Consider the following 11,942-nt stretch of genomic DNA (forward strand, 5'->3'; position numbering starts at 1 on the left):
CTAGAAAGCATGCCAATGAATCACTTCTGTAATTTAATTTAATTTTTTTTTGAGACAGGGTCTGGCTATGTTGCCCTGGCTAGAGTGCAGTAGTGCGATCTTGGCTCCCTGCAACCTCTGCCTTTGGACTCAAGCAATTCTCCCACCTCAGCCTCCCCAGTAGCTGGGACTACAGGCACATGCCACTACGACTGGCTAATTTTTGTATTTCCTGTAGAGACAGTGTTTCATCATATTGCCCAGGTTGGTCTCAAAATCCTGAACTCAAGCAGTCTGCCCACCTCAGCCTCCGAAAGTGCTGGGATTACAAGCATGAGCCACCACACGTGGCCAATGTCAGCAGATAACTTCTGAATCTTAGAAATAGGGGGACTCCAGAGGGAAAGCTGAACCGGCCTTTTGGAGTCTATCAGTCAAGCTGGAAAGCAATGGTACACTCAACGCAGACCCATTTCAGGAGTTTCAGGAAGAGACCATTCACCAGATTGTGGGTAAGGACCCAGGGGTAGTGAGAGCTGGGGTCATCACCACCCCAGGCCTGGCTGGAAAATGCAGGGAGAAGTCACTGGAACCTGCAGACAGGGATGGTTGGCAGGAGACAGAGACGTCAAACAGAGACAGGGAGGGTGCTAGGGGATCCATAGCTCCCAACCTCGCTTTCCTACCATCTTCCATTCTCCTGGACTTTTTATTTATGTATGTATTTATTTATTATTTTTTTTTTTTAACTTTCTTTTAAAATAGAAGTTCTTGCTATGTTGCCCAGGGTGGTCTCGAACTCCTGGGCTCAAGCTATCTTCCTGCCTCAGCCTCCCAAAGTGTGAGCCACAGTGCCTGGCTTTTTTTTTTTTTTTTTTTTTTTTTTTGAGACAGGGTCTTGCTCTATCACCCAGGCTGGAGTGCAGTGGCGTGATCATGGCTCACTGCAGCCTCGAACTCCTGAGCTCAAGCCATCCTCCTGCCTCAGCCTCCCAAATAGCTAGGACTATAGGCATGCACCACCATACCCAGCTAATTTCTTTCTTTCTGTTTTGTTTTGTTTGTTTGTTTGTTTTTGGTAAAGATGGGAACTCACCATGTTGCCCAGGCTGGTCCTGGGCTCAAGCAATCCTCCCGCCTCAGCCTGCCAACTGCCTGGGCTTCTTATGTTCCAAACCAAATGGGAATTTGGAAGGTACTGAGATGCCGTCCATACGGGGCAGCCTCCCAGTGGGGTGCACAGCAAGGTGGGGTGTGGATAGGAGGGGCCAATGGGATCAACAGGCCCACAGTAGTGCTTCCCTGTGCCTTCTGGTGCTGCTGTCCCCATTACCACTTCCCCTCTTATACCCAGGGCCCATCACATGCACATCTCATACACTCTTAACGCCCATGAAGAGTGAGTGAAATTGGATCCAAAGAGGTTTGTGACAGCTTCCACCAGAATGGGTGGGGTTTTCTAGTGTGTTGTATGAGGTAAGAAGTCTTTGACTGGGGGGCTGGGCGTGGCAGCTCACGCCTATAATCCTAGCACTTTGGGAGGCAGAGGAAGGCAGATCACCTGAGGTCAGGAGTTCGAGACCAGCCTGACCAAGATGGAGAAACCCCGTCTCTACTAAAAATACAAAATTAGCCAGGCGTGGTGGCACGCGCCTATAATCCCAGCAACTCAGGAGGCTGAGGCAAGAGAATCACTTGAACCTGGGAAGCAGAGGTTGCAGTGAGCCCAGATTGAGCCATTGCACTCCAACCTGGGTGACAGAGTAAGACTCTGTCTCAAAAAAACAAAAAGCAAAAAAAGATGCTGTGAGTGGAGAGGTGAAGGGACCTGCCATGGAAGTGTCAGAGCCAGATTTTGAACTCTGGCTGCCTGGCTTCATTGTGTCCCCTCTTTTAACCACGAAGCAGCTTTCACCCAGGGTTAAGACACTGCTTGACCTGAAGGAGAAAACTAGGGGAGACATCCCAACTCTGGGTGGGCCACAGATGAGGCAGGAAACATTGATTGTTTCCAAACAACATTGTCCTTTAGCTGGGTGTGGCGGCATGCACCTATAGTCCCAGCTACTCAGGAGGCTGAGGCCAGAGGATCACTTGAGTCCAGGAGGTCAAGGCTACAATGGGCTATGGTTGTGTCACTGCACTGCAGGCGGGGCACAGAGCAAGATCTTGTCTCTTAAAGAAAAAATGTCCCTGGGGTCAACAAACTTTTTTTTTTTTTGAGACACAGTCTCACTCTGTTGCCCAGGCTGGAGTGCAGTGGCATGATCTCGGCTCACTGCAATTTCCGCCTCCTGGATTAAAGTGATTCTCCTGCCTCAGCCTCCCGAGTAGCTGGAATTACAGGCATGCGACACCACATCCGGCTCATTTTTGTATTTTTAGTAGAGGCAGGGTTTCACCATGTTGGCCAGGCTGGTCTCTAACTCCTGACATCAGGTAATCTGCCTGCCTCAGCCTCCCCAAGTGCTGGGATTACAGGGGTGAGCCACTGCGCCCGGCCTCAGCAAACATTTTCCCTAAAGGGCTCTGTAGGCCACAGAGTCTCTGTCCTAGTGCAGAAACAGCTACAGAGGATGCATAAACATATGTGCATGGCTGTGTTCCAATCCAATTTTATTTAAAGACTCTGAAATTTGAATTGTATATAATTTTCACATGTAACAAAATATCATTCTGGGTTTTATTTTTTTCTGAAGCATTTAAACATGCAACAATCATTCTTAGCTCATGGGCCATACAGAAACAGATGGGGTCAGAAGTTTGCAGAACCCTGGTCTAAAGTAGTTTGTGTCAAGTCCACACTTGCTAGAACCTATGTGGGGTTCTGGTGTGACTCCCAGATAAGATTATCAAAGGCAGTGCAGTAGGCTAAATGTTGTCTCCCCAAAAATCACATCCACCAGGAACCTCAAAACGTGACCTTATTTGCAAGTAGGTTCTCTGCAGATGTAATTAATTAAGATGACATCATATTGGATTAGACTGGCCCTAAATCCAATGATTTGTGTCCTTATGAAAAAGAAGAGAGAGGCCGGGCGTGGCGGCTCACACCTGTAATCCCAGCACTTTGGGAGGCCAATGCGGGTGAATCACGAGGTCAGGAGATCGAGACCATCCTGGCTAACATGGTGAAACACCGTCTCTAGTAAACATACAAAAACAAAATTATCAGGGCGTGGTTGCGGGCACCTGTAGTCCCAGCTACTCAGGAGGCTGAGGCAGGAGAAGGGCATGAACCCGGGAGGCGGAGCTTGCAGTGAGACAAGATCACGCCACTACACTCCAGCCTGGGTGACAGAGCGAGACTCCGTCTCAAAAAAAAAAGAAAGAAAGAAAGAAAAAGAAGAGAGGATGGCCAGGCGCGGTGACTCACCCCTGTAATTTAGGAGGCCGAGGCGGGAGGATTGCTTGAGCCCACGAGTTCCAGACAAGCCTGGGCAACATAGTAAGACTTTATCGCTACAAAAAAAAACAAAAACAAAAAAGAAGAAGAAAGCCAGGCGCGGTGGCCCACACCTGTAATCCCAGCACATCAGGAGGCTGCGGCGGGTGGATCACCTGAGCCCAGAAGTTTGAGACCAGCTTGGCCAACATGGCAAAACCCCATCTCTACCAAATATACAAAAATTAGCCAGGCATGGTGGCACGTGCCTGTAGTCCCAGCTACTTGGGAGGCTGAGGCAAGAGGATCGCTTGAACCTGGGTGGCAGAGGTTGCAGTGAGCCAAAATTGTGTCACTGCACTCCAGTTTGGGCGACAGAGACCCTGTCTCAAAAAAAATAAAAATAAATAAAAATAAAAAGCCAGGCACAGTGGCTCACGCCTGTAATCCCAGCATTTTGGGAGGCCGAGGCAGGCAGATTGCTTGAGGTCAGGTGTTCAAGACCAGCCTGGCCAACATGGTGAAACCCTGTCTCTACTAAAAATACAAAAGTTAACCAGCCATGGTGGCGGGCGCCTGTAATCCCAGCTACTAGGAAGCCTGAGGCAGGAGAATCACTTGAACCTGGGAGGTAGAGGTTATAATGAGTCAAGATTGTGCCACTGCACTTCAGCCTGGGCCACTGCACTCTAGCCTGGGCGACAGAGTGAGACTCCACCACAAAAAAATAAAGCGCGCACACAAACACAACCCGCCCCCCCCCCCCCCCCCCGCAAATAAAAAAGAGAGGGAGAGGACATGGGCTGAAAAATTCCCTATTGGGTACTATGCCCACTACCTAGGTGATGAGATCAGTCACACCCCAAACCTCAGCATCACGCAGTATACCCAGGCAACAAACCTGCACATATACCCCATGAATGCAAAATCCAAGTTGCAGAAAAGAGAGAGAGAGAGACGACACAGACACACACACAGAGGAGAAAGGCATGTGAGGACACAGGCAGCACTTGGAGTGATGAAGCAACAAGCTAAGAAATGCCAGGGACTGCCTGGAACCCTCAGAAACGGGAAGGGCCAAGGAAGAATTCTCCCCTAAGCCTTCAGGGGGAGCACAGCCCTACTGATAACTTGATTTTGGACTTCTAGCCTCATAACTGTGAGAGAGGACATTTCTGTTGGCTTAAGCCGCCCAGTTTGTGGTCATTGATTACAGCACCCTAGAGAATGAATGAGTAGCTCTCTTGGGAGCTCCAATGTGCGTCTTTTCTCTTTGGGAGTTTAGGTTCAGTAAACTCCCAGACCAGCAGGACCCCAGGACGGCCCCTCTGGGACCTTGCACCTCCCCTCTACTCCCCTCCTCTTCCTCCCTGCTCCCTCCCCCAGCTGTCTTAGATTTCTGTAGAAAAGCACCAGCCAGCCCTGGGTTCAATTGGCAACTATGGGATACTTGTTTTCCTATTTCTTCCCAACCGCCCCCCCACACACACTTTTAAATTGTTTCCACCCCTCACTAAGAGCCAGTCATTCCCCGAGGTCAGGAATACTGCTCACTAGCCATCAACCTGCAAAATATTAATCACAGATGCCGGGACCGGAACTCCAGGGCCTCTCCCCTGTCATCTGTGTCTGGCTCTGGGTACAGGCGGGGGCTCTGGGGAGCACTGGTGCATTGGGGGTGGGGCGCAGAGGGAGAAAGAAGGACATGCTGCTTTCTTGGCCTGGCACAGTACCTGGTACGTGGGGAAGCAGGGCGGGCTTCTATCCTGGTGCCTGGGCTCACTTCACCCTCACGCTACTATGGGAGTGCAAAGGGCAAGGAGTCTCTCTACATTGGCCAAACTCTACTAGGACCCAGCAGAGGAAAGGGAACTTCATCAAAGATGCATGCAAGTGTTAAATGCTTTGCACAGCACCTTGCATAAGTTCAATCACTTAACCTTACAAAGACAGGAGCAGGAGATACAGAGATGCTAAGTAACTGTGGGAGGTAAGAGACCTAGGGTCTCCAAGGACATCCCTAATGCCTGGGGACTCTCCCAATCCAGGCTTGAAGAGGGTTCTGCTTTTTGGGTGATGGGATCTGCCCACACTCCTACAGAAGACCCGGCACAGCAAGGACCATTCTCTGGCTGCTTCTGTTCCACAGACTCTTCCACGGAGAAAATTATTGCTCCAGTTGGCGGCTCCTAAGACGACAGAAACTGCGTTGGCAAACTTGGTGTTGTTTACTTCTGTGGCATTTGCGGTAAAGGGATTTGGCCAGTCACAGGGAAGATCTGGGAAGGTTCTAGAAGATACATGTGGATGGGAAGGGCGGGAGGTCAGGGAAGCCACCTCAGAAGTAGCCCCGACGTCATTTATTGGAAGGAGGCCCGCCCGTGGGGGAGGGGCAGAAGGAGGCGGCACTGGTGGGCCCTGCGAGGGTAGCTATGATGACCACATCTGTTTGCAGTTTTCCAGGCAGCTTCCCCACCCCCACCTTGTCCTTCCCCCTGCAATCAGCTAGCTGCCTATGCTTGTCCAGCCTCGTCCTCCTGCCCAGACCAGTCCCGCAGACACTGGGGCTGTGAATCAGGGGCCCGGCTCATGTCTGTTGCCTTCTGTTGGTTCTCAGGGTAGCAGGGTGGGTTGTTAAGGTCATGGCACTATGATTTCACCCTGGAGGAAGTTCCTGGGGTTCCACCCCAAGGAGCTCCCTCTGCACAACCTGGGGCAGAGGGGCAGAGGGTAGGGGGAGCAGGGAGCACCCTCAGTTGCCCAGGGATCTTACTCTGCACAGCCTGGGGGTGGGGGGCAAGGGAGCCCCCTCAGTTGCCCAGAGAGCAGACAGCAAGTACTGACGCTAGAGAAGCAGGCTGCGCGCAAGGGAAGTCACAGCTCCACATGGTGAGCAATGGCAACTGACATGGTGGGGCCTCAGAAGGGGGTGCCCAGGAAATGGGTCAGCTGGAGGGCCTTGCCTTCTAAAGCGGGGCAGCTGTCACTGGCTGCTGCCATGGGGAAATCAGAGCCCAATGCTGTTGGGTTCTTCTGATTTTTTTTTAAGAACCAGAAATCAAGTTTTATGTAAATTCCCCTTATGCTTAAATACTAGCAACTAAAAATAAATGTTTTTTAAACACTGTCTTGGCAGATTGCGTCTTCTAAAAATGACTGCAACAGTATCTCCCACCTTACATGCCCCAGACACACTTCCCATCAAGAGGGGGTCCACGCTCCCTCCCCTCGACTCTGGGGGGAGGCGCTGGTGACACAGCAGAGGTGATGCCACTTTCAAGGTGACGTTCAAGGCTAGGTCATGATTATGGGTTGAATAGTTTCCCCTCAAAAGATGTGGAAGTCCTGGGCGGGCGTGGTGGCTCAGGCCTGTAATCCCAGCATTTTGGGAGGCCCGAGCGGGTGGATCACTTGAGGTCAAGAGTACCAGACCAGCCCGGCCAAAATGATGAAACCCCGTCTCTACCAAAAATGCAAAAAAAAAAAAAAAAATTAGCCAGGCGTGGTGGTGGGCACCTGTAATCCCAGCTACTCAGGAGGCTGAGGCAGGACAATCACTCAAACCCAGGAGGCAGAGGTTGCAGTGAGCCAAGACGGAGCCATTGCACTCTAGCCTGGGTGACAAGAGCAAAACTCCATTTCAAACTAAATAAATAAATAAAAGTGATAGTTTTCTGGTTCTCTTGGGACTCTGGAGCTTGGCACTTGGCTGCCATCTTGTTAGGAAGCCTAAACTACCCCATGTAGAGAGATCTAGGCAGGTGTTCTGGCCGACAGCACAGCTGAAATCACAGCTGACAGCTGGCACCAGCCACCAGACATGTGAGTGAAGATGACCCAGAAGGTTCTAGCCCCTAGCCACTGAGTCCCCTCTCATATTTGAGTCTGCCCAGCTGAGACCCCTTGCATCAGGAGCAGAAACAAGCCATTCTGTGTGCCGTCCAAATTCCTGAGATTCATAGACTCCAGAGGCATAATAAAGTGGTTGCTTGGGGAAGAGTTTATTTGGCAGTAATTGTGGATGCCAGACAGAATACAGCTCTAGGCTGCCTGTGATCAAGTTAAGAGGAGGCAACTGGTTTGCCTTTGGAGAAGACCAGCAAGTCTGCCTATGGCTCCCTCGAGGCTAAAAGCTGCCCAACCTGAAGCCACATCAAGGGTGGTGGTGAATTAAAAAACGGGAAAGGAATGGGGAGATGAGGTAAGCCTCAAGGGCAGGATTATGCGACAGGGTATCTGAACGAAAATCACCCTCTACTAGCAAAGATTCCATTTCAAGAGCCCAGATGTCAAGAGATTTTTTTTTTTTTTTTTTTTTTTTTTTTTTTTTTTTTTGAGACAGAGTCTTATACTCTGTCACCCAGGCTGGAGTGCAGTGGCGTGATCTCAGCTCACTGCAATTTCTGCCACCAAGTTCAAGTGATTCTCCCACCTCGGCCTCCCAAGTAGCTGGGACTACAGGCACGTGCCACCACGCCCAGCTACTTTTTGTATTTTTAGTAGAGATGGCGTTTCACCATGTTGGCCAGGCTGGTCTTGAACTCCTGACCTCAAGTGATCTGCCCACCTTGGCCTCCCAAAGTGCTGGGATTACAGGTGTGAGCCACTGTGCTTAGCCGCCAAGAGATGTTGTTTGTCAGGACACGCGTGTGGAGGAGGGACCTCTGCAGAGCTTACAACTCCTGCAACCCCACTGGTGTGGGGGTTTCACAGGGTTTCTGGAGAGCAAAGGAGCTACTACATATAAAATTCAGAATAATACCTAGGTCGTATGGAAACCGTATTGAGGGCTTAATCTTGTTAGGGTTAGTGCTGCAGTTTTCAGTTTCATGAAGGCTTAGGACCTCACAGAGGTACCCCAAGAACTGCATCGAAAAAGGCAAAGCAGTTGGGGTTCTGGAACCCTCAACCCACTTCACCACACAGCGGGACCACCTTGATCTGTTTTATATCATGTATGTTTCATTTGCAAGGTGGCAGGGGAAGGAGAGTGAAGGAACGCGCTGCTTACAAAAATAAACATTTGAAAACCACTCATGTAGCAGAATCACTGGCCCTCGGTTAGGGGAGTTCATGTCTCTTATCCCAGATTCTGCGTTCATGTCTCTTATCCCAGATTCTGCTAGTAGCTGGCTGTGTGCCCTTGAATAAGTCACTTGACTTGTCTCTTTTTTTGAGACAGAGTCTTGCTCTATTGCCTAGGCTGGAGTGCACTGGCACAATCATGGCTCACAGCAGCCTGGATTGCCTGGGCTCAGGCATCTTATGCTTCATCTCAGGCTCTTCAGTAGCTGAGACCACAGACATGCACCATCATGCTTGGCTAATAATTATTATTATTGTTTGTACAGATGAGGTCTTACTGTGTTGCCCAGGCTGGTCTCAAACTTCTGGGCTCAAGCGATCCTCCTGCCTTGGCCTCCCAAAGTGCTAGAATCACAGGCGTGAGCCACCGTGCCCGGCCTTCACTTGACTTATTTGGATTTTATTTTCTGTTCTGAAAACTAAGTGGCTTAGGTGATCCCTAACACTAAATCATTCTCCTTAAATTAGCCAAATTCTTTATTCATACAAAAGAGAGAAACATTCTCTTCCACACATTTTCATGCATGTAATTCGTTTATTATGGATTCGATTACAAGGCTCCTGAGCCTCCTCACCCTTTCTCTCTGTCCTTGTTGCCTCTTGGTGACCTTGGATGAGCCAAGTTTTGCTTTGCTGGAGGACTCCCAGGCCACAACTCAGCCGGGATTTCACTGGCTACTCAGAAACACTGCCAGTCAGGGGCTGGGGTCCGGGCCCGAGGCGATGCGCTCCCTGACTCCTCATTCCTAGCTGACCTCACATGTCTTTTGCCTTCAAATACAATTGCTTTCTGGAGAGCAAAAGGCTTGTGGAAGTAACAGAGGGGTTGGAGAGTGGAGAAAAGTCGTGCCCTGCAGCATCAAGCCATCAAGCTGGGAAGTATAAATTAGCCTTGACATCAGGCTAGGATGAGTTATTGTTATGACTCAAAGGCTTCCCAGGACCAAAGGACACACACACACACACACACACACACACACACACGTGTACACACACACACGTACACATGCCAACACTCAGGAAACTGAAAGCTGGAGAAAACAAACTCCATAGCCACAATGATAAGCTTTGACAGTTCCATCCAGTTCATACATACCTCTTCCTCACTCTCCCCACAAGAAGGGACACAGAGATGCCAGGCCCTTCTCCCTTCTCGCTCATTCTTTTTTTTTTTTTTTTTTTTGAGACAGAGTCTTGCTCTGTCGCCCAGGCTGGAGTACAGTGGCGCCATCTTGGCTCACTGGAACCTCCGCCTCCCAGGTTCAAGCGATTCTCCTGCCTCAGCTTCCCAGTAGCTGGGACTATAGGCGCGTGCCACCATGCCTGGCTAGTTTTTGGTTTTTTTGATGATAGCAAAAGAAAATCTAATTATGATGTTTGTAAATTATAGTAGAGCTGGCCCTATCTCACATGTATCTTAAAGCCCATTTTCTTCCAGAAGAGTCTCCTTTTCTGTGCCCAGCATGGCTGGGAAAATGCAGGGAGACCCTGGGGTCAAATAGAAGTATAGAAGCATCAGAAGTTTACCCAAGGGTCTCGGATTTTGGGGGCTCAGTAAAAAGAGAAGGAAGGAGGTGGGAGTGCCCCCAACAAAAGGAACAGACACCAGAACCTCCTGATTTGAGGGGGCTGCTCCTTTAAGCACTGGGAACATCTGGGCAGAGGTGTCACATCACATTGGGATGGAGAGAATGCTGAGCGATGCCATCAGCTCTAGTAATCTTCACCCCTGGGCCATGTGTTGAGCTCTAGGAAGGGATTTAGTCAGGGCCTTTGGTTTAGATGTGGGCTTGAGCAGGGAGCAAAGGGCGAGCGGGGCAGGTGGTGATTCGAGACACTACTGTGGCTTGCTAAGAGGTGCCTTCAGGCAGGATGAGTCTGTTCTCTTTAAAACAATGTAAACTCCTCCTGGGCACACAGAAGCCTGTCTGCTTGGTGAAGATCACGCCAGTCTCCCCTAGCAACCTCCTCTTGCCCATCGCGGCTCAGTATAGTAACAGGACCATTTCTGTTTCAGCTGGAATCTTCCTTTCCTACCATCTCATGGTTCTGTGGCTGGAGTCTGACCATCTACGTGTTTCCAACCCAAGATCTGGCCTCACTAGCTGCATAATCCTGAGCAGATTACTCAGTCTTTTCTGTTTGTTTTGTTGGTTTGTTTGTTTTTGAGATAGAGTCTCGCTCTGTCGCCCAGGCTGGAGTGCAGTGGCGCAATCTTGGCTCACTGCAACCTCCATCTCCCAGGTTCAAGTGATTCTCCTGCCTCAACCTCTCAAGTACCTGGGATTATAGGCATGTGCCACCACACCCGGCTGATGTTTGTATTTTTAGTAGAGACGGGGTTTCACTATGTTGGTCAGGCTGGTCTCGAACTCCTGACCTCAGGTGATCTGCCTGCCTTGGCCTCCCAAAGTGCTGGGATTACAGGCATGAGCCAGTGCATCTGGCCTTTTCTGTTTTTTGTCTGCAGTGGTAATCATAATGGCAACTACTTTGTAGATTTGAGATGCAGAAATCCTTACATACAGTAACGTACTCGGTAAGTAAAGTACTCTAGAAGTGGTCCTGCCTTTTCTAAGTGGTCCTTATTTAAGTCCCATTTGCCACTGAGCTGGGCTCTCAGGAGAGAGGCCTTTTCCGGATACGAACAGAAGTGCTTTCCTTCACCTAGTCTCTTTTCTTTCCATCCCTCTAGAGACCTTGAGGGCTTCTGGCTATCACCGGCTGTTCTCCAGCAGAGCTGGGTCCCCGCCCACCCTTCCCCAGAGACAATGACATAAGAGGGGCCCCTCTGGGTGAGCCTGCCAGAGCCTGAGTCCTTTATCAGAAGCCCAGAACTGCTTCTTGCAGATAATGCTGTTAATTTTTGTTTTCTGTTAGCTCAGTTCTCAGAAACACTAACAGGGATGGCCCCATTCTGTGGCAAGGATGAATGTCAGAACGAAGCTTGCTCCAGAAAGTCTAACTTCGGTCCTGTTTGTTTATTTATTTATTTTTTCAGAGATAGGGTCTCACTCTGTCACCCAGGCTGGAGTGCAGTGACGTGATCTTGTCTCACTGCAACTTCCGCCTCCCAGGTTCAAGCAATTCTCCTGCCTCAGCCTCCCTAGTACCTGGGATTACAGGCACCCGCTGACTCCTGACCTCAAGTGATCCACCCACCTCAGCCTCCCAAACACAGGTCCTTTTAACTTTGAGACCAGCCAGCATCTAAGTAGTGACACCTTGGTGTGGTCCTAGCTTGGGGCTGAGTTCTGACCTGCATTGCCACCAACCCCATGCCATTAGCATGAGTGGGTTCTCATGTAGTCTCCATTGTGCAAATGAGACCAAGCCCTGGGGGAGCTCAAGGGACTTCTCAGTTCACAGTGACAATTTAGATTCAAACCCAGGATCATCTGGCCCCAGGGCCCGTGTTTCTCACCTGGACTCTCAGGCCCTTGGAGCACCAGGTGGAATCCTCTGCTCAGAGGCGCGGCTGGGCTCCCCCATT

This window comes from Chlorocebus sabaeus, chromosome 16, assembly GCF_047675955.1.
Source record: "Chlorocebus sabaeus isolate Y175 chromosome 16, mChlSab1.0.hap1, whole genome shotgun sequence".
In the NCBI taxonomy this organism is placed as follows: domain Eukaryota; kingdom Metazoa; phylum Chordata; class Mammalia; order Primates; family Cercopithecidae; genus Chlorocebus; species Chlorocebus sabaeus.